The following is a 21,439-nucleotide window of genomic DNA, read 5'->3' as shown; positions in this document are numbered from 1 at the left end:
ATAAGAGGCAAGATAAGCTTTCAAGATGCATCGGGAAATTCATGCTTGAAAACCGACAAGAAAATGCAACTGAACGGTACCGCGTTCAGCGCAACGTTGAAACTTCGGGTACTTTGCTGTCTTGTCATTTGCCCTTGCCAAGTTTGAAATAATTCAAGCTGCTCCGTAAGCGCAATTTCTGCATGCTACTCAGCAAAAGAAAATTGTGACGACCTCGTCGTCTGCTGGGGATCGAACACCTCCTAGCACTGACAACTCACAAAGGCGTACGAAGCAAACGTGAAAATGCACTTTATTTGCTGTGTAGCGTGTCAACAAACGCATAGAAATTGGAGAATGCAATCTGCGGTACAAGTTTTTCATTCTCCCTTCGCGTACGTACCGAATTCGACGATCCACGTCTCCGCGCATTGCAGTTGTCGTGCGAGACGCCATCTTCCAAAACAAACCGGCGAAATAGCTCCGTTGACAGCTCTCCGCGCAATTTCGACGGAAAATCGCAGCGATCGGTGCGACGGTGCGACTGTGCGACCAACCGGTTGGTCGCAGCCGAAAATTGGGGGGTCGGCACTGCGACTGCGATTTTCATCGCAAACGACAGAAATCGCACTTCCGGTGCGACGAAAATCGCATCATGTGAAACAGGCTATCAACGTTGTCCGCGGCGCGATTCCCGCCTCATCTCATGAGATGGCGCCACGCGGCGTGGCGCCTTCTTCAGACACTTCAACCCGCTGTGGCGACTGAGCGGTTAAGGTGTTGCGCTGCTAAGCACGAGGTCACTGGATCAAATCCCAGCCCCGGTGGCCGCATTTCGATGGAAGCGAAATGCAAAAACTTCCGTGTCCCATGCACTGGGGGCACCTTAAAAATCCCTTGGTAGTGAAAATTATTCTAAGGTCAACCACTACGACCTGCCTCATAATCACATCGTGGATATAGCCCGTGAAACCCCAGAATTCAATTCATTCTTCTTCTAGCTGGGCAGTGCACTCAGTCTCCTTGGCGTTTTTCGCTGCTGGTCGTGGGGCCTTCAGCCGGTTTTCTTGTGGTTGGACCGTGCCCATATGGACCAGTGCACAGTATGACATGGTGCGGTGTGGTGCGCTGGGGGGCAGTGTGGAAGGGTGTGCTGTTGCGAACATACACAATTCCCATTTAAGATGGTGGCTAGTATCATCTCACAAATAATTTGCTTTGCCGGTTGCCATTCCATGCTTACATATACTCTCGATTACAGGAAAGCCAGCATTTTTTTCCCTAATGTGATCCGCTACACCCATTTTCCCTCTAATCCACACCGTTGCCTTGCTGTCTCCTAGTGTTACATCTAACATTTTCGTTCCATCGCAGGTTGATTGGTCCTTCATTTTATTTTCGAAAGCTCCTTCGTTAACCTCCAAAATTCTGCGCCTGATGTTAGTATGGGTAAATCGCAATGACTGCACAGTTTTCGTTTCATTGAAAGCGGTAAGCCGGCGCACGTAGTTTGGTATTGGCTGCCGTTTGCGCGCCAAATCCTTTTTATTATCCAGGAAATTTACTCCTCATGATGAAAGCACTCTGTTAGCAATTTCCCTAGATGATCATACTGTTGCGCAGATTCGCCCGCGCGATAACAACAGCGAGAGAGTGGCCCCAAAAAATTTCCGGTCACTGGCCTTATCATTATACTGCGCGAGGACAAAAATACTGACACGACGCATTACTTCTTTGTCGGTTTGGTTGAGCGTTGTCTTCACGAGACTTTCTCTAACAGCAACAAGTGGAACGTACTGCTCAAAGAAGTTTAAAGTGCACATGGCAGTTCATGTAACGTTTTATGCAGCACGCCATGATCAGAAGCAATAAAGTGCTTCCAATTCTTCTGTTCTGTGGTTTTGGTGCTACATACTGAGAGCGCCCGTGCCTAGTGATATTTAGCGCTACTAATTTTTTTTGTGCGTGTGTTCCCTCTTGCAGCTGCTCTCGAAAGCGTACTTAAAGATGACGTGCGCAGCAATCATAGAGAATTTCACCAGTCTCTTATTGAATACGAAAACCAATAAATTTTTTATGGAATTCGCTTTTGCTGCTTCTCCTGCTATACATCTTTTATATATATATCTATATATATATATATATATATATATATATATATATATATATATATATATATATACATACATATATATAATGAAGGTACTTATATACAGCTGCCGCACTAAATTGAGTATTGAGACATGTCCTGGGAATATCAACAAGTGAAACGAGCAATTAAAACGTAGTTGTTGATATTTGATCACATATAACATCATTACCTCATAAGAGCACACAGACGTCACAAGTACGCTCTTAATTATGGCTTTGATGAACAGAAAAAGTGAACCCTGTATCGTATCAAATATCCCCTATTTTGACAAAGTCTTGTGCAGCGTCAGCAATATCAACTGAAATTTTAATGTTTCTTTGTAATTAAGAAACATGTGTGCTTCGCTGACTTTTACAGTATACTTAACTGGGAATACTAGGGTAGAGCTTGGAAGCATGTGTTACATGGAATTCATTTTGTCTTCTATATAGGCTGAGCACGAAAGCTTGGAAGCCCGCGCCTTGCTTCTGTGATACATGGTTGGGAGTCCACAATCTGCTTCTCCATTTAGGAAGGTCCACCTTTAGGAATTATTTTATTAGGAACCCTATGCAAAGATATGTGGCAACCAGCAGAAGCACCCATCCTGGCTCTAGGCAAGGTCCTTATGTTATAATTTAACATGAATTGTTGCCTGCGTTCAATTAGTTTTTTTATTTGTTTATTGGTTATTTATGTCAGCATATCACAGGGCTTCGCAACACCCATCGAGTGTGTGTGTGGAGAGGGGGGTCACAGAGCAGTACGCAGAGTTGTGTCAGCATACAAGACAAATCACTGTAGTGTCATCAATGCAGTATTGAGACATAATTCAGTGCGTAGTAATGATTACACGATAATAAAATGTCTGTGCAGTTCACGAAAAGGTTGCGGTCAGTAATCATGACGATGCTCTCGGGGGTATCATCCAGAGTGCAATGACGCGTTGTAGTGCAGATGAATTAAAAGCTTGAGCCCTTCCAAATTTACGTTTGATGCTCCCGTTTTTGTGTAGACGTCAGGATATGCGTGTGGGAACGTGAATGTGTAAGCGACGAGAAGGTAGAATATGGAAGTATTTATGCAGTACACATAAAACTGAAATGGAGCGCTCGGTTTCCAGACTGGGGGTCAAATTCTTGTTTAAGGTTAGCAACACAGTGATGGCGGTAGCAGTTAGATTATGCCCATCGGGTGGCGCTGCTTTGGATCGAATCTATGCTGTTAACGTGGTACTTCTCATGAGGAGACAAGGTGGCTTAGGGGAACCTTTCTGTGGACGGATGGCAGTTATGTAGATAAGTTTACGTGCGCTAGAGTTAAAATGACCCAACCTACGACGCAACAAGCGAAGTGTTTAAAGATGCCTTAGAGCAAATGGTAGATATGTGCTGCTTCCTGGAGAAGGTAGGATTTGGACTGTTTCCTAAGTGAGTGTATCAAGAACCATGGGGTTTTTTGTGGAAAAGGGAAGTCAGATCAAGAGGGCGTGCCACTGAAAGAACTTATCTTGCGTTAGTTCAATTAAGGGTGATTATTCATTTATTGCCCCAGGAGTTAATAGTGTTAAGATCGTTTGGAAGGGTAAGAGGGTCATTAACATTTTAACGCGATAGACAATGCAATCATCCGCAACGAGCCTTATACTGGAAGTTATGTTAGCGCTAAGGCCATTAACGAAAGTTAAGAATAGTAATAAGCAGTAGTAAAGTAGCACCTTAAAATTCAATTGTTCCTGCTTTTCGCTTTGAAAGTTATGTTCACGGGAGACCAGCGGAACAATGCGCTTTGTCTTTGAGTTTCCGAGTATTTTCAAGGCTGCTGATTACATTTTTCATGGCCATGTATCTCGTGCACAAAAGAAGGCCACTAACGAAAATTTAATACGTACTGATGATTAGTTCTTGAGGGCACATAACATGCGTCAGTGTGCCACTGTCCTACGGTCTTAATTATCGTTATCACTGAAGCCATGACTCGTACATCGGTCGTCTGTTGTGGCTCATTTATAGCCAATGTTTCTCATCTTGAGTGACCTACTGCACTCAAGACCGGCACTATAGGCGTTTATCTTAGATTTTTGTTTTGTTTCACCTTAGGTAGTACGGCACCTTCGCTCGAAAATACGGGGGTCATAGGGCCAATTTATTGTGTTTACTACGTTGAAATGTACGATACCATTCGATTTATGAATACCTGAGGAAATGATCATTGCGCAGTACATGGGATCAATGAAAGCACAAAAAGTAGGTGGGTTACCGGACGACAGGGTCACTGCGGGTCGTAAGAAGTAAAATAGCTCACATATAAAGTGCCGGCCTGCGCGGTACATCCAGCACAGTCACAGAGTAAGATGGAGGAGCGGCTCCATAGGAGCTCCATTTTCGGCACCACACACTGCAGGGTCTTCACGGCGAAGTCTATTTGCGTTGTTTTCACGAGAAGGATCCGAAGTGTCCGCCTAGCGTCGACGGCAAGCAGCGGCTTTTCCTTGAGCTGGTCCTGCTCTGGTTTCCATGGTTGAAGCCGCGCCCATAGTTCTACGATTCGCTTCTTCGTACTTACGGCGTCTTGCAAAGCGTCCACTTTGGCGTCTGTGATTCGCGTGGCCAACGCCGTAGTAGACGCCGCGGTTGTTAACACTCTGTGTGGAGCGGCGGGCGAGGAGGACATCGAGGCACCGTAGCATCCGCCGGAGAAGAACGACCCTCCTCCCTCGCCTCACACCCCGGCCTCGCCCGCCGCAGGAGAGGGCACGCATCCGGCCCGCGTTCCTCGCTCACGCACGCGATTGAACCGCGTTCACCGGCTCACCTTCACACGCTTTCACTCATTTGGAACCTCACGGGTACGGCGATACCTACCGCGACGGCACAGATCCGCCTGTAGTGTCCATATAATTCCTATCGAAATAAAGAAAATTGCGATCTGCTGTTCCCCATGATAAAGCTGTATTCAACGGCTGTTGAGTACAACCATGCGGCTGCAGCTGCCGGCCCCCGTGCCCTAATTACACCGCTGTCCAACACATGGCGCGCAAGTTTAAGCAATTAAGGTTCCTTTCTCATTTCTGTCTTCAGGGTCAGTCGTGCTGCAGTCAATCCGTCTCTATCATTTTCCTGTGCTGCCCTCTGTCGCACGCCACTGAAAACGTTCTGGAAGGGTCCCGGGGCTTCCGCCGGTTGCTTTGTGTGCCTGCCCCCACGTTGATGACGCGTCGGTTGTGCGTTTCGTGGATGGCCAATCATTATTAATGGCTTGTTCGGGAAAGCATATGTCGTTCCTGAAGCCATGTCGCACTCAGTGACTACTGGGTGAGCAGGCCTGAGTGCGCTGTTCTGCAAACAGTGCTGCCCATAAAGGCACGCTGAGTTACGTTTGGCGGCACGGCTGTATTGGAATTTGTCAGATTTCTGCACTTGGCCATCACTTTTTGTATTCTTTTTACACATTATTTAGACGTTTCGCATATTCAAAAAAGTCTTATAGCGCAGCCTTCTGCATGAGATTTACTAAAGCGGTGCACTTGTTTACATCGACATCTACAGCCGCAGGTCGTCGTTATTGTCAAGTATTGTAGAAAAGGTCCATCGCTGATATGAAACAGTGTCAAAATGTAACAAAACATGCATATCTGCGCATATGTGACATTTTGTTACACCCTGAGGCGAGTCAATATGGGCGGCCGAACCACTTATACAATGGCAAATGTGATCCAGATACATATATTACGAGCTGTTAACTCATTGTCGCTTTTCTTTAACTCCGTCATACTTACAGTTTTAGCGTGATATAGAGCATTATTAGAGAAAACTGTGCCCGCATAAGTGCTCATTTGTAGGCCATGTAGTTCTCTCACGCAAACGCGCGGATGCCATCACTCACACGGCGTTGGTATAAATGAACGAGACGGTTGTTTATGCTGCTGTATACCGAATACGCCGTCTCTCGTTTGCCGCTTGACGCAGAGGCAAACAGTGTATCTCTGAAATTGAGAAATGTGTCCGAAAAGAAACACGTACAGGCCCACCCATATACGCAGCGAATGCGGCCGACAGCCTAGAGGTACGGTGACGTACACACGTTGGCACAGCGCTGTGTAGTCGCTTATCGATTATTATATACGCACCATGCGAAGTGAAGTGTAGGTGATTTTCAATCGCTAAGGCCAGAATTTAACTATAAAAGTAGTTTCGTTCGATCTAACTGCTTACATTTCAGTTCAGGTCCGCCGGTAGCGAGTGCACGAACTGGACGGCGCCAGGTTAATCTTTCGCTGAACAGGATCGACATGGGCTCAAACTTCGTGGACACACCTTGAGGAGGTTAAAGCTTGTGCATTTCAACTTGATAGGCGTGCTTGACTCATATTGAGCCAGGCTAATTACATATACAATCGAAGACGTTGTCGCTATTGTGTTGTCGGTTCGACGGCCGATCGCGCGGGGATCAGTCGAACGATGGTCGGCACGCTGATTTTGCCGATACCTTCGACACGAAAGCCTGTCGCAGTACAACTCGCGCTCGTCGGTTGCGTCGTTGCCGACCTGGTATGATAAAAAGGTTTCAGTGACACACAATAGTCGGTCAATCATTGGAGTGAGCGTCTTGTCGGTCTTGTATCGAACCAGTGTTGCCGCGCCTTACGAGTACGTGCAGTCAGGAACGCGCTGCCACCACCTAGTGAGGACCGACGCTGCAAATAGACTTCGTCAGCAACGTGGTTTACTTAAGTGTCGCCCAAGTGTAACGAAGCGGTGTTTCCTTAACTTAGCGAGCCATTCATGAAACGCGGCCACTACCTGGTTCACGGTGATGTCCGGACAACTCGGACGATGCCCTGGCCGCTTTCTCTTGTGGAGTTGCGGTCTTAGGCTACGCACGTTTTCGGCACCGCACTGGTCGAGCTACCAGTATACAGTTTCAACGTGGTACACGGCACGAGTGCTTGAGGCAGTGCGCGTCCGAGCGCTTTTTTATTTTCGGGGGACTTCCCGGCGCGCGGCCATACGCGCGACGCCTTCCGAAACGTTTCGCGACCAATATGCTAGGACAGGGCGCATGCGCCGTCGCGCCATGAAAGAGGCGGACTCTGCCATGAACAATGTTGCCGGATCGTCTTTGGCGTCGTATGCTGGCCCGTCTGTACCACCGCCTCGGCGTGCAGGGAGACCGCGGAAGACAGGTGCAGAGAAAGCGCAAACCAATGCTGATCGCGCGGCACGCCAGCGTTGTAGACGACGCGAAGACGCTGAATTTAGTCTGCGGGAAGCTGCGGCGAAAAACCGAAAGCGGAGCCTCGGATTGGATCGCGACCGACAGGAGTTCAATAGCGAACGCCAGGCGCGTCTGGCGAGACAAGCGCAGGCTAAGTGACAGACGTGTCAAGAAGACCATGAGCTTTGAGAGCAAGAGCCGGGTGTCAAGCGGCTTAGGGGGCGTCAAGAGGACCCTGCGTTGCAAGAACAACAAGCCGAGGCTAAGCGGCTGAAGCGGCAGGCTGAAGCTGAAGAACGAGCTCGGAACAAGGGTCACTGTTCTTCTTTCTCGAGCTCTGTATATAAGGGAGCAGCATACAAGAGGGCGTGCAGCCGCAAACGTCATGTTCTAGAAACGCTTAGTCAAGAACCCGTTCGGCTTCTCGTGCTCTCTGTGCGACCGGTTGTGGTACAAGAACGACCTAAAGCCGCTTCCAGAAACGCACTCTCGCGTCGCGACAGAAGCGTTTCAAACAATCGTATCAGCATTCGTCATGTGTCGGAACAGTATGCAGTCTATACGATGGGATCGCATCCCAAACTTCGCAACCACGTATGGGTATGTGCTTACGCCTAAGCCTTCGCACTCGCCTAAGCTCGATCTGGTCGCTGAGCGGCTAGTCTCACCTAGGCTGCCCTTCATGCAAATACGTCTGCAGTGATAATCGTTATAAACGAATGAATGCGGGCCACAAGAGTGACTGCGTAAGAATAAAAATCACCGAAGGGAACATTTAGGCTATCTTGTCATACCCTTAAAGGCGCAGCTTAAAAGGAAGCGTGATCTCGGATGCTCCTATCTAAATACATGTAAAAGGAGAATTAATTCTTCTCGGCAACTGCTGCACCAAATTTGACGGCGTTTGTCGCATTTAAAAGAAAAAAATTCAAGCCTAGTGACTGTAGGTTTGGAATTCTTAAATTAGGTCGTCAATTGTTTATTAAAATTGGTAAATATTGAAAATTTTCAAAAACCCCAACTATCAAGTTTACAACGCTGTTACTCAGCAATGAAAAACGATAATACTATTCTGTGAATTGCATCTAATTGCACATCTAAAGCGGACAAAATTATATGTCACACATCAATCTCCAAAAATTTAGCTATACGGAAATGCAGGTTTTCCAGAACCCTTGTACACAACGTAACGAATTTATGTAAGATACAAGAATAAGAAAGGGAATTTGTCCGCTTTCAGTGATCTAATCGCTACCGTTTGCAGAACCGCGATATCTGTTTTTGATGCAGAGCTATGACTTTGTAAACTTCGTGCTTTTATTTTTTTCCAGCTTTCGAATTGTTAAAATCTTTTTAACAAAATCCAGGACCTAAATCGAAATTCCGCTTCAAAGAGTTACTAGAATTTAAGAGGAAGCTCTAGCTCGCGCCCAACTCCGACATGGCCAATTTAAATACATGTAAAATACAAAAACGCTTTTCTGAGATAACCCCTGGGCCGATAACGATGAAATTTGCTAAATTTGAAAGACAAAGCTAAATTCTAGTAATTGTTGGGAGCGAAATTTTGATTTGGGGCCTGAATTTTGTGAAAACAGTTTTCAAAAATTAGAAAGTTCAAAAAATATAGACACACGAGGTTTATAAATTAATAGCTCGGCATCAAGCTCAGATATCGCGATTTTGTAAATGGCGTCCATTAGATCATTTAAAGCGGACAAATTTGGTTAGCTATTTGATATCTTACGCGAATTTGTTACGTTGTGTACAAGGCTTCTGCAACAGCTGTATTTCCATATTACAAAATTTTTTTTATATTCATGTGTAACATGTCAATTTTGTCCGATATAGAAGTACTATCAGATGCAATTCACACAATTCTGATATCAATTTCTTTTCCTGAGTTACGTGGTTGTAAGCTTGATAGCTTTGTTTTACGAAAATTTTCACTTTTTGTCAATTTTTAATAAAGAATTGACTACCTAAATAGAAAATTCGCAACCAACAGTCGCTAGGTTTCAAGTTTTCTTTTAAATTCTACGAACCGCGCTAAATTTTGTGCAGTGGTTGCCGAGAAAAATGAATTCGCTTTTTACATCTATTTAGATAGGAGCACCCAAGCTAAAGCTTCCTCAAGTGTCCCCCAATCTTTTTCGAATCTGCACATTTCAAGTAACTAAAAATGTTGTAGAAAATCGTTGTGTTTTCAAGGCTACTGTACTCCATACATTACAGTAACTTTAATGATTTGCGCCTCCTACTCCATCCGTGACTGAATAGTTGCCACGTATATGTATATATATATATATATATATATATATATATATATATATATATATATATATATATATATATATATTTGGCACCCTGAAATGTGCCTTGGAGGCCGACTAAAGCGATGTATATAGCTGGTAAACCCATATACGCATTGAATGGGTGACGAATTTGTTGGGCTACCTAATTATGTTTTTTGTTTGTTTGTTTCCGGAGGTCCGCGGCGCATTTTCCACAATATTTTTTTTTGGGTGTTAGACGCCATGTGGGATACACGAGGTATGTTTCACACTTGTTTCAACTGTGGTAAACGCCTTTTCTGCTCACGAAGCTGACCACCGGCTTGGGCTAACATTATTTACTGTACATTCCATTTTGGTATGATAGACTAACATGCCCCTGATTTCTCGCGTTTTGTATAAGAGGACTCACCTGAGAAAGCATCATTTCTATAATCCGTCGGTGATCCTTGGCAATGCGCTGAAAATAAGTAACACTCATGTTTACATTGCGCTGAGTTTTACACTGGCAAGAATATTACAGGGAAGTGATGGATTACACGAACAGACGAAGCGAAAAACACGAACATCGCTTTACTTAATGAGTACCAAATTGTGAGCACCAGTAGGTGTGTCAGCGATCTGCACGCGCAGTCTGCATACATTATTCATTATGTATTAAGCTAGAACCAATTCAAGTTGTATGCGACTGTAGGCGATAGCAGTTAAAGTGACGATCTCTTGAGGCTTTGCTATACGTGAAGCACGACTCTAGCATAAGGCTGTGGTTTAGTTTGTACTCTTGACGAAGAATTATCTACGTGTTCGGAGTACTTAGTGTGAATAAACCCTTTATAAATGAGACTGTATGACACATTGTGAATGGTTTTACGTATATTTACATATACAATTGTTCTACATATACATTTGACTATATAGAGGGTCATTCAGAGAAATCGTGCTGAGCCTTAGAAATACACGTGTATGTTATGAGACTGCAACCAAAATAATACTCTTCACTGTGCCCGCGATCAACACGAGGTATATCTTACCATTAGCGCCCATAATAAGGTAATACTTAGTAATAACCAAGGGACAAGGTATAAGTAAAATAACTAGAATGCATTTGCGCAGCGCGTTGATAAATGTCGAAAGAATTTCTTTCCTAAAGTAAGCTCCAGTGGTTTGAATTGTTTTGAGCTGCGATAAAATCGTGAGAGATTACAATTGCGGTTTTGACCTACAGGGGAAGCATCAATTAGTGAAAGTGAAAGTGAAAGTTTATTTCCTTTTCAACGAAAAGAGGGCGCCAAGACAAAAGGCAAGAGCCTGACAAGGTCCCGGTCACCCGTAAAACAGCTGGCATTGTGCATAAGCACTTCACAACAAAATACACAATGAATTTCTCAAGCATTGTAAAAGCATGAAGCAGTAGGTTAACATGCACAAAATGTGTACAAGAAAAGAATAAATTGAGTACACAACTTATCGTATTAGTATTGTAAAGACACAATATCTTTTTTATACAAACATAAAAATATCAGTCCTAACACAAAGAAATAATATCACATCTTACAACATGTGCGTTATAGAAAAAAAACATTTGAAAGGTAGTAAATTAAATACAAATAAATACAAAGTATGTCGACTAAATAAATGTATCATTCCGTTTGTTCCAATAGGTATTTTTTAATTGTAGATTTAAAGCGTTTTGCGGGAGGGAATACTCAGTTTCAAAGGGAAAGTCATTTATTATCGTGGGAATCTGGTAGCTTAGTGTTTGCTTGCCATAATTGGTCCGTGTGATAGGAACAAGCTTACGTTTCGTCTGAAATGCATAACGGCTGCTGGAATTATCTGGGCAAGAAAAGAACAGTCTATGATGATGGACGTACTTGAGTAGACAGAAGTTGTATACTTCTTTTACTTTAAGGATGCCATATTTCTGAAATAGCGGTAACGTAGGTAAATCTGAAGGTCTGCCATGAAACCCTCCAATGGCACGCATAGCGCGTTTCTGAATTAAAATTAATTTGAGGTAATTGCTGGACGTCGTAGTTCCCCATACAAGGATACAGTAAGATAACCTTGAGTACAGAAGTGCGTAATACATGGATATCTTTAACCAGAGGGGCAACAAATGAGATATCTTATACAAACAGCCGACTGTTCTTCTTAAATCAGACATTAATTTGGTTATATGAAAATTCCAAGAAGGATTCTGGTTTGAAACACGTTTTAATTCATTATGTTCGTAGAAAATTTCTGGTTTGAAACACGTTTTAATTCAGTATGTTCGTAGAAAATTTTCAGAGTGATACTTTCTACTGTATTAATAGGCTGAAAAATTATGTAGTTAGTCTTTGATAAATTGAGGCTTAGCCGATTCGTCAATAACCAGTTATGTAACTTTCTTAAATATGCATTTGCCGTAGCCTCCATTTGGGACAGGGAGTGGGATGAAAAAAAATATATTCGTATCGTCAGCGTACATGACCAGATTAGGCGATTCTGATATGCTAGCGATATCATTTATGTATCTAAAAACAATAACGGTCCTAATATAGATCCTTGAGGAACACCATGCTGAATTGCCAATTTACGATAGCAAATTAGTGGAAAAATATGCGAAAGAAGGATAGTAAATTTATCGGCCGCATATTCTTCTAGACATAGGCATACTAACTAAATTAACAAGCACGTTGTCTTGCGCGCACAAGCAAACGGGAGCACATTTCACTCGATGACCGCGGAAACTCACTGTAGGAACGCTGAGGAAGTGACGCAGCAGCAGCGAGCAAATTGAACTTCGTGGTGCGTCTCGCAATGCGAACTAAGCCGGCGAAACTGATTGCGTGCGGACTCTGTCCCCTTCGCAGATAGCTTTCAAGATAAAGCGCCCCGGGCTGACGCGCGCGGCCGTGTAGCAGTATGCAGTATCATTGACAGGCGATCCATTTACACTATGGCAGAAACTGTGGAGATAAATGCAATGCTTCATGGCTTCTGTGAAATATTGAAAGTTCATCGGAGCTGAGGCATGAAAAATGTCATAAGTCAGATTCTCATTTATAATTGGCACGAAGACATCGCAACCGAACCTGTAGGAACATATTGTATCCGAAATTAAGCTTCGCCTATGTTTCATCTTATGTATTACTGATGCGCCCGAGCTTAAATGTTGAGTAAGCTTTTACAGTTATTTGGGCCTTAATAGGTGTCATAATAGGCATTAGTCTTAAAATAAAACAAGCGCAGTTTTTCTTTAAAAGATCAGTCAGAATCCTAGAACATTCTTGCAAGCCAACTTGAGCGCATACGGTATACACAGTCCACTTAAAGCAACTATTTGTAATAAATAAACTCTTCTTCCCACAGTCATTATTTAGTAAGGAAAGAAAGGAATATTGTTTCGTGCTTGTGCCAGGCGCTTGGGCCACTTGCTGTCAGAAGACAAGGACGTGCTAGCTCACGAGCTCGCACCTTCGTCTTTTGTCGGTGCTGCGCTGCCCCTTCAACGACTAAGACTTTAACGGCCTCTTTTAGAAGTCGCCTGTCTGTCAAACAAGGCAATATTACCGCCGTCTTAGTAATATCCATCCAGCTGCGGTAATGTTTAGTAACATAGCTCTCTTCATTTGCCTGGAATTCCGGTAACAACGTGATGCCTTTCTCTCGCCATTTTTATTGGTACATGGAGAAACTTAGTTATTTGTTGTGTGAAGAAACTAGACGCAGTCTGAAAGGGACAGGCAAGACATGTTTCAGGATCAGTTTCTTCATGTGTGTCCTTTCTGAGCGAGCGAACTTTATCCCGCTTCTTATACACTGGTGTGTACGTAAAGATCAAGTGCAACGAAATTTCACTCAGACTTAATTGACTCTAAACGCCTAACGGATACTCTGAAAGTAATCTTGGTAAAGCCGCAGGCCTGGTAATTGCTTAATTTTGAAGTTAGCAGCCATCAAATTGCGCCTATGCAGACGACGCGGGCACCTGGCGGATATGAGGTGGCGATTCGAATATGGCGCATATTGAACAGTACGCAACTGTTGATCTCTCAGTTGCGCCACGGTGCGCCTAATCAGCAAGGTGCATTGCTCTCTCGTCATTTACGAGATGACAGGCGTCGCTCTCGGCGTGCATTGTCCCTGTTCCGCCCGTGATTTGAGCTGATGCGAAAATGCCGATGCGTTGCGCGGCCGTCGGGTGCTCGAATACGTACTCGAGCACGAGCAATGGCCGTGCAGCACACAGCGCTTAGTAGAGGAAGGCGGAACACATCTTTCCTGTCCAACTTTTCCGAGCGCAAGCGTGCACCGTGGCGCAGCAGGCAAGTGTGACGCGGACCAGCCAACGCGCGCAAAACAGGTAAAGTGCAGTAGACGAAACTGTCCTTTCACAGCACCGTCACTTATCCACGAAAATCTGCTTTGCAAACACTTTCACGAGTTGTCTCTAAGTGCTATTTTCCGCGATGGCTTACGAAAACTAAAAGGAACGTTCAAAGTTGTATTCAAGATCGATATCCTCGAGCGATCAATTCCGATAGTGCATATTCTTGAAGATGTTTCGCGCGTCTCTGCATCGGATACGTAGAAGTAGACGAACGAAATACTTTCTGACACTGCGCCAGAAACGAGCAGGAAGCGCACGCTGCATTTGCCACGGAGGCGAACACGACGCGGCGGCCCTGGCGTAGATATGGTGGCAAACCACGCAGGACTGCAATGCCGCCACAGCGAAACGGGCGACTATTTATCACGGCCGCAAGTCGTGAGTTTATGCAGACTTAGCACCGAGCCCCTCTAGCCCTGTCGTGCGAAGTTTCAGCTAATCCCCCGCCCTTCACCACAGATGGTGGTAGATGTCTGGTCGGTTGGATCTGGGGACGAGTCCGGCGCTTCCTGCGCGCTAGAAAGCGGCCGTTGGAGTCGAATACGTCATGCGGGAGACTGTAAGATCGGTAAAATTTTATGCTGCGCTGTAAGCAGACAAGCTGCAGCGCCGCCATCAGGTGTTGCCGCAGCGCTAGCGGACTATAGTGCACGTCGAGCGAGCACTTACTCGACTGTCGAAGGCGCAAACGCAACACGATCACTTCAGTGAACCCGAACAGCATGCTGCTGGCCATCCAAGCTAGCGCGCGATGCACCTCGTTCCATTTGCTGCGGCGTGCGATGGGACTATCAGACGTGCGATGTTCTATTCCGGAGCCAGCCACACAAGACTTTATAGGACTCAATGTTCGCCGATTTAGCGTAACGGCGCCACGCAGGGATCGCGTCAGCATTAAGCCTGGCTATACCACACTTTCAGCTTGGCCACCCCGATGCGCTGTTCTTCGAGCGGTGGCAGAACACATTGAGGCCCTCCTGTTGAACGTAGAAAACCAGATAGAGAAAGCCAGGTGGACTCCTAGGGTACTTCGCATTAAAAGAACCACGCGGGCGCGCAACAGCCTTGTCACATCGCACGAAGGAGCTTAAGAAGTGTATTAACTCTGTGACTAGCAGACGTGCAGGACATGTCCACTGATACACCGGAACGCAATAGAAGCAAGGAAAGCAGACAGCACGCGCGCTTCTTTTCCACATTCAACACTGCACGTCACTTCCGCCGGGTGATAATGGCATCGTTTTTTTTTTCAGTTTCGGTCTTAAAAACATCCACTTTTGAGAGCTCTTTGTGAGGGATTCAGCTTCATTTCAAGCGAAAGATTTTGCAAAGAGGCTACTGCATGTCCAAAGTATCTGAAACTGGTATTTTTGCGCGCTCGAAAATTCCGTTGCAGTTGGCCTTAACAATAACACAAACTACATTTTGTTAAAAGCTTACTTTGTATTTTTAGCTATATGCATCTTGCGAAGTAAATATTGTTCATAAACATTGTAGGCCTTTAAAGGGGTTTTATTTTGATATGATTTCACGTATTGCACATTGCTTTAGTGCAATATTTTGCAAAAGACATTCAATGTGACGTGCAAAAAACGGCAGTTTACTCTTTGGTCGGGAAACAGTTCACAAATATACTGTTCCGTATATACAGAATCTGTGATTACGAAAGAAAATATAGCTACAACACTGGCATGAGCGTACCAAATGTAACGTAATGACAATGCACTATAATAAAATTTTACTTGCCGAAAATGAGGAACCACTGAAGCCATGCGAAAGGACGTTTTGCCATACCGAATAGGATCTCCTTATTAAGCAAGAAATATTGGGTCTTGCTGGCGAACAGATATAATAATCTTACAAGCAGCTGTGCATTCGAACAAAAAAAAAACACACCAGGACGCCAGAAAAATTGTAATTTCTACTTGACAACGACTACGGCAGTGTGCGTCATCAGTAAACGACCGATTTAAGTTAGCAAGATCTTCTAATGATGTATTTGCAGGCTGTCTCACCACGAGAAATATAAATTTGAAGAACGTTTGCGCATCAAAAAGAAAAAAAAACGAAATGCACGGACGATGAAAGAAATGTCAACGAGAACATTTAAACGACTTAACTTTTTTTCCGTTTATTTTTTTCTTCAAGAGCTCTAAAGGCAATTACGGGCATTACCTAGGATGTTAAAATAAATCAACGACAGTTACAGCACACACATTCGAGCAGATAATACATGTTAAAATTAACAAGATACCAAGAAAAAAGTAAAAGCATTATTACGCATCCTAATCTTTGAAGGCATAATTCGAATGGAAAATGCCTTTTATTTTAAAATAGAGACACATACCAGTAGAAACAGCGTGCAACTATAGAAGAAGAACACAACCAGAAATAGTTTTAAAAGCAGTACAAGGAACTTGGTGCTAACCTAAAGCATATCTACTTGCGAATGGAGCATCAAAGTATGGTGAGGAAAAAGGAGTAAAAACAAGAACTGCACGAGAACACACTGACCTCGTGTACTACACTGTGGAAATAATTTCGCTCATATTGCGGCAAATCTGCTGGCAATGTGTGACCAAACGCTTTCCCCTAAATGAAGAACGGTCATTTCCGTAGAACGGACAGCCGTCAAAGAGAGACCGTAATACAAAATACGAGTGCTTTCGTATCTTGAAAACGGAAGACTCTGTATGCTGAATCTGTACTATAACCGTTAAAGTACAGGTGCTTCTCGTATTTCTTCTTACAGAGCATATTCATTGTTTGGAGAATGTACAATCGGGGACAATATTGCCCACGACTCACGAGCGTCGACTAAATTTTATTGGTGTGCTATCTGCTGGGATCAGCCGCGCTAGTACCTGCGTTCCAAATGTCCATACGTGACCCACGGTTTACAGCGGTCTGGAAACACAGAGACGCAGTTTGGTCGACGCTTGCACTTCCAGGGCACTTTTGTCCACAATAGTACATATCCTATATTGCAAATGTCATGAAGGCAACCCATATCCGAAGCAGTAGGTCACGTTCAAAGGGTGTACGGTAGTGCGATTAAAAGACGGGACCAAAGAAGACACACCGGGACACACACAGTGCTATCCAACACTGTTTATTATCGAAAACCAGGTCGTACTTATACACTCAGCAAGATGAATCACAGCCACGTGAACAGATAAACAATCAGAGCGAAACATTCGCACTTATTTCTACCAGTAATGGTTGTTCATGCGAAGAGAGGGGAGCACTTATGTTGCTTACAATGAAGGGAGAGAAACCCGTCTTATACAAGTTTGTCGACTTTATTCTTGAGTTCGCGCAGTCTGTCTTTGTTGCATGTGCCCGACTGTCCTACGTAATACTTTTCACACGATAAGGGTGCACGATATATAATTGACGCCTTACAATCTCTAAACTTAGTCCTGTGTATAACTTGGTAGCTAGGAGTACTATCTTTCTTTTCTGGTCTTGTTTTCCTGCACAGAATGATTTGTTTATTAAGTGCAGAAGAAACCACATCGGTGTTACCTGGGCGGGCAATTTTCTGTAGGTTGTACAACTGGTGGATGTAAGGTATCACTGTTGGTCCTTCTTTTCTCTCGGTTCCTATTTCCTTCCGCACGTTCAAAACTTCCTGATTGCTGCACTACCTAAGTATTCCCTCGGCAACTGATGCCAGAACATGATTAGGATAACCTGCTTCATGTAGCCGCATGGCCTGTTGTGTGAATGCTTCGTCTGTGCAATGATGGCATGATTTAGTAAGTGCGTTAGTAAAACACATTTTCACAATTACTCTTTTTACCAGTCTAGAATGGGCTGAACGATATGACCACAACGGTTTATTTGTCCTGCGCCTGTAACACCAGCAAGTTAGATCATCACCGAAGGAAAATTGAACATCAAGAAACTTGATGTTTCGTTCTACGGGCACTTCGAACGTAACCTCCAGTGTACAAAGGCACTCGCGTATAATATTACTAACAGCTCAACATTCTTTGTCAAAGTTGTCTAGTTTAACATTGACAAGCACTAAAAAATCCTCAACAAATGTAAATATTTTAACAACTTTTCTATGATTGATGCTTGAGCGCAGCAGTTAAACCTTGTAGCGACGTGCCAACGCTAAAGTTTTAAGAACAAGGCAGTGGAAGACAGAGTTCTAAATTTCTTGAACACTACTCAGAAATATTCAATTATTCATTATGTTTACTGCTCGCTAAAGATTCACAGACTGTTCTCTACGGGTGCTGCAAACAGGCATCCTCCTTTTACAGTCGGAGCAACAATGATCTGTGGTGCAGACGAGGCGAAATGCTTATGAAGATTATGCTAGACTATGCCCTACAAATTACACCTCGCTTCACATTCCAATCTGGTAGACAGGAGGAAAAAACGTTATTTTATGGTGGAGGATGCATAATGCAAAGTAGAAGAAACTAGTGTACGTGAACCATTATTGTTGCCAATGCATGTGCACTAGCAGTTACATATAATGAGGCCGTTACAGTTGTTTTTTCGCAAGCTGTAGTTACTACAAGCTGCTGCTAGTTTACCGATGCACAGCTGTATTACATTTTGGGCAAGCTAAGACTCTCTAATGAATTTATCTCATATGGCACAATTGGAATGCAATAGTCTGCAAATAAGTGAAGCGCTATGTGCCATTTCATACAATGAAACACCTTTATAGAACCTGAATCGCCACCTCGGCTGTGACGAGGTGAAGAGCGAGTTCTGTGTGAACTAGTGCACCTGTATAGGCTAAAGCTGTGGAGAGTGCATTTAGCCTCAGTTATGAAGGTTTCTAAGTTAAAGTGCACGCAGTAAAAACCTCCATGCAGTTACTCAAAGTGCAGAACCCCCTTTTTTGTTGTTTAAAGGTAATCGCACATACTGCCATATCATTCACGAACAATCAAAGCGAATAGCAGACGCCGAAGTGTCATGCGTCTTCTGTATGACATTTGCTGTCAAAAATTGTTAGTGTGGGATGCTGCGGTCGGCAGAGAAACTTATTTCTGGAGCAACGTAAGGTATTAAGTACTGTTATCTCAATTCTTTCACTGCTTTTTAAGAATCATCGCGTATTACAATAAAAAATGAGGTATAAATACAACATCGTAATGAAGCAGACGCGTCTCGTGTTTCGGATAGCAGCTCAGAGGCGACGACGACGACGACCCGTGCTGTGATTTGCGAGAGAGCTCACGTTGCTCCTTTCGGCTAGGCTGCTGCCAATCTGCTGTTTCTCGCCTTTTATTAAACATCATTACATTTGGTGGAGATTGCTGGGATCCCTCAAGTCACCCTGGAGCTTCGCAATGGTACGTTGCCCATCGTCACCATGACTGATGCGACCTATGCACCGACTGTACCCATGGCTAGCGCTGTCACTTGCGCCGGCGTTCTCCGTTTCTGCACTAGCAGAAACGGAGAACGGCCGCAAGCTACGCGCCAAACAGCGTCTACGCCAGCGCGCACAGCAACCGTGCGAGAGCTTCCCCAGCTATATTGCGGATGTCTTGGATATCTGCAGCCGTGTTAATCCAACGATGGCGGAGGACCAGAAGATTAACCATATTCTGAAGGGTACTGAGGACGACGCGTTTCAAGTGCTGCTGGCCAAGAGTCCAACCGGCGTCGCCGTACTTTTCAACCAGTGTCAGAGTTTCGACAGATTGCGCCACCAACGTAACATCGCTCGCCAAAACGTCCCACAGGCTGACTCGGTCTCCGCCATTGCAGCTGCTGCGGGCCATACCGATCCTTCTGCTCTCGTCCTTGAGCTCAAGGATTTCATACGCGAGGAAGTGGCCCGCCAGCTGTCGCTAGTCCCTCAGTCAGGAGTCTGCCCAACACTGACTCCAGCCGTGCAACAAGCCATCTGTGCACAAATATCTGACGCACTTACCCCCGTTCGTCCGCCAGCACCTGTGACGGCGACGCTCTCCAATGTTGACTACCCGCCACTATTCGCGTCTCCGACGGCACCACCATCCTATGCCCACTACCCGTCGCGGGTCACTCTTTCGCCGCTCCATAGCACTGCCGCTGTCGCACGGCCACCACCACCGTCATATTCCGTCCCACCTCCAACGCAACGGTTTCGCCCTGCTCCCATTCCACAAGAATCACCACAACCTCTTCATCGAACCGACATATGGCGCACGTCAGAGCACAGGCATATTTGCTTCGCCTGTGACATCGCTGGTCACGTTGCGCGCTTTTGCAATCGTAACATGTCCTCGCACCGTGATGCCTTTGACCAGTTTCCCTCCTCGCCACAACATCCCGCCGACGCACGCTGTCAAGACGCCGCTGACTCGCCGCTGACTCGCCGCTGAGACCCTTCGATCGCGACCGCCGTTCAGACAGTCGCCGTTCTCCTTCTCCACATAGAGGGTCGCTGTCACCTATGCGTCGTCGGCCACCTACTGCCGAGGGAAACTGACTAGCGCAGTTCCGGAGGCAAGAACTGCAATCTCATCGAACTTTCTAAGGCCTCAATTTTAACCACAGAAAGTCATTGATGTCCATGTCGAGGGACCATCCGCCCAAGCGCTTATCGATACCCGGGCTGCCGCTTCCGTCATCCACGAAAATCTTTCTTGCAAGCTGAAAAAAGTCACGGCCTCTCCATCTGGCATGGCGCTCTGCACTGCTAGCGTTCAACACATTCATCCTACAGCTGTATGCACAGCCCATGTAGTCATACAAGACGTCTTGTACATCATCAATTTTTTGTGTGTTGCCATCCAGTTCTCATGATCTCATCCTTGGGTGGGACTTCCTGTCACGTCATTGTGCCATCATCGATTGTTCTCGCGCGGAAATGGCCTTTTTGCCGCTATGTGAATCCACATTGGTCGGCGCCGACCTCAGTGTTCACAAGGTCTTCGTTGATGGCGATACTGATCTACCTCCGGAGACGTCGGTGCTTGTGACCTCGTCGTGTACTGCCGTACCAGACTCAACTGTGGCGCTTACGCCCTCTGACATGCTTGCTCGCGGCAAGGACCTATTTCTCCCTTTCGCCGTACTCACGGTTAAGTCTGAATCCGCTCTGATACTTATCTGTAATCCGCAGCGGCATCCAGTGACCATACTGCGTGGTGAGACCTTAGGATTTGTGCAAGCTGTCACGTGTGTTGAAGACCTTGGCGTTCACGATGGCGCCACCGGTTTACATCTGGACGCCAAACTTTCGTCTCCTCAACACCGCCTTTAGCAGTTTTCGACAGCGACATCGCTGCCGACCTTTCACCGTCTAATCAAACTAAACTTCTCGCTCTGCTGAACGACTTCGCTTCTTCGTTCTACTGCAACAAACCATTCTTGGGTCGCACGGCAAGTGTCTGTCATACTATCGACACCAGTTCCCATGCCCCCGTGCGACAGCGTGCGTAGCGCGTTTCCGCAGGAGAGCGCCGAGTAATC

At 45.2% G+C, this 21,439-nt stretch overlaps 1 protein-coding gene across 1 annotated transcript in view; it reads right to left on the bottom strand.

Moving 5' to 3' along the window:
- The window catches only part of LOC142564248 (venom metalloproteinase antarease-like TserMP_B), a 152,355-nt gene that overhangs the window by 45,482 nt on the left and 85,434 nt on the right, over window positions 1–21,439 (bottom strand). The window contains exon 2 of the mRNA XM_075675169.1: window positions 10,034–10,081. The gene's annotated coding sequence lies outside the window, so the exon portion shown is untranslated. The remainder of the gene's footprint in view (window positions 1–10,033; window positions 10,082–21,439) is intronic.

The sequence above is a fragment of the Dermacentor variabilis genome, chromosome 11 (assembly GCF_050947875.1).
Source record: "Dermacentor variabilis isolate Ectoservices chromosome 11, ASM5094787v1, whole genome shotgun sequence".
Taxonomy (NCBI): domain Eukaryota; kingdom Metazoa; phylum Arthropoda; class Arachnida; order Ixodida; family Ixodidae; genus Dermacentor; species Dermacentor variabilis.
The sequence above is the reverse complement of the archived record's forward strand: the minus strand, read 5'-3'. Positions and strand labels throughout refer to the sequence as shown.